The sequence below is a fragment of the Euphorbia lathyris genome, chromosome 6 (genome assembly GCF_963576675.1).
Source record: "Euphorbia lathyris chromosome 6, ddEupLath1.1, whole genome shotgun sequence".
In the NCBI taxonomy this organism is placed as follows: domain Eukaryota; kingdom Viridiplantae; phylum Streptophyta; class Magnoliopsida; order Malpighiales; family Euphorbiaceae; genus Euphorbia; species Euphorbia lathyris.
In genome coordinates, this window is record NC_088915.1 from 68594140 (window position 1) to 68596410 (window position 2271).

A 2271-nucleotide genomic window follows, 5' to 3' on the forward strand; every position below is an offset into this window, starting at 1 on the left:
TAAGGATGGATTGTTACCCGTCACAATCAAATCATCAACGTAAAGTGAAACAATGATGATATTTGAATTTTTATCAACCTTTGTGTAAAGAGTATACTCACTTGGACTTTTCTCGAAGCCTTGTTCACTGAAGTAGGCATCGATTCTGCTGTACCATGCTCTTGGTGCTTGTTTGAGACCGTACAAGGCCTTTTTTAGCCTTAGTACCTTGTTTTCTTCTTTCTCAACAATAAAACCCGGTAGTTGCTCGACATAGATTTCTTCTTTAAGAAACCCATTCAGAAAAGCTGACTTCACATCTAGCTGATAAACTGTCCACGTCTTTTGTGCTGCAAGTGCAAGAATTGCAGGAACTGTATGTTGCCTTGAGACAAGAGCAAATGTTTCGTTGTAGTCGACTCCAAATTGTTGTGAGTACCCTTTTGCGACCAATCTTGCCTTGTGTTTTTGGATTGAGCCATCGGGGTTGAATTTAGTTTTGAAAATCCACTTAACGCCAATAACATCTTTGTGTGGTGGTTTTTCAACTAGCTCCCAATTGTGATTCTTCTCGATCATCCGAATCTCCTCCTTCATTGCAAGCCTCCATTCATCATGTTGAGCTGCTTCTTCTAAAAATTTTGGTTCAAGTGAAACATAATTACAAGATTCTACAACCTCGGTGTTGTCGTAGAGATCAGTTAAGAGTCTTGTCCTTCTTGGTGGAGATTCTGAATCGTTTGAATAAACATCATCATCACTTGAGTCTAAACTTGAGTCTTATTGGTGCTCCTCCTGCGGTTGATCCTGTTCTGGCTGAGTATTTTGCTGAAATGATGGAATGTCCAATAGTCTATTTTCTTCTTTGTTCTGCTCCCAATTCCAAAAAGCTTTTTCATCAAAGTTGACGTCTCTGCTAATGACAATTTTTGAAGTCTCCAAGTTGTATATTCTGTAGCCTTTGGATTGAGAACTGTAACCAACAAAGATTCCCTTTTCAGCTTTTGCTTCTAGCTTGTGTCTTTTCTCAACTGGAATATGCATGTAGAAGATACAACCAAACACCTTCAAATGTCCAACAGAAGGTTTGTGACCGGTCCATGCTTCAAGTGGAGTCATCTTTTGAACCGCTTTTGTGGTGCTGCGATTCTAAAGATAAACTGATGTATATACTGCTTCTGCCCAAAACTTGTTAGGCATATTTTTATCTTTCAACATTGATCTAGCCATCTCCATCACTATTCTATTCTCCCGTTCTGAAACGCCATTTTGTTGAGGAGTATATCGAGTGGTGAGTTGATGATGAACACCTTCTTCGTCACAAAACTTGTTGAACTGTGTGGATGTGTACTCCGTGCCACGATCACTTCTGATTGTCTTCAGTGTGCAGCCACTTTAATTTTCTACCAGATTTTTGAATTTCTGGAAGATCTTCAGAACCTCAGATCTGTCTTTCATGAAATAGACCCAAGTCATTCTTGAATAATCATCTATGAACAAGATGAAATATTGACTCTTGTCAAGTGAGAGAGTCCTCATTGGCCCGCAGATGTCTGTGTGTACCAATTGAAGCTTCTCCTTTGCTCTCCAAGCCTCGCCTATAGGAAATGAATGACGACTCATTTTTCCTAATTGACAGCCGTGACAAACTCCAGTGCAGTCAGAGATTGTGGGTAGATCTTTCACCATGTTCTGTTGAGAGAGTAACTTCAAACTCTGAAAATTGATGTGCCCGAACCTCTTATGCCAGAGCCAACTGTTAGCTTCAGTTTGAGCTTTCATTGCTGCCATAGCTATACTTTCCTATTTAATAGGAAATGCTTTGTTCTCCATCTTCACACATACAACCTCTCTTTGTTGAGAATCATAAATTGCACAAGTGTTCCCTTCAAAGTGCAAGGAATAACCATTAAGCATCATCTGTGGCACACTAAGCAAATTTTGGCTCAACCTAGGAACATACAAGACATCATTTATTAGTCTTGTTCCTTTCTTCGTGTTGATGGCGATCGTTCCTTTGCCTTCCGATTTTACGACAGCTCCATTTCCCATCGTAATTGGAACTTGAACAGATTCATCCAGTTTGGTGAAGATGTGAGAGTCTTTAGACATATGGTTAGTGCATCCACTGCCTATTAACCACATATCTTTATTTTCTGTAGCAGCTTGACAAGCAATGAACAAGTGATCTTCTTCATCTTTAGTCTCCTGACTGGCTGCAGCTTGCTGTGGTGGCTTGTTTCTGCAATCATTTTCGGTGTGACCGAATTTGTGACAATAATTTCATTTGGG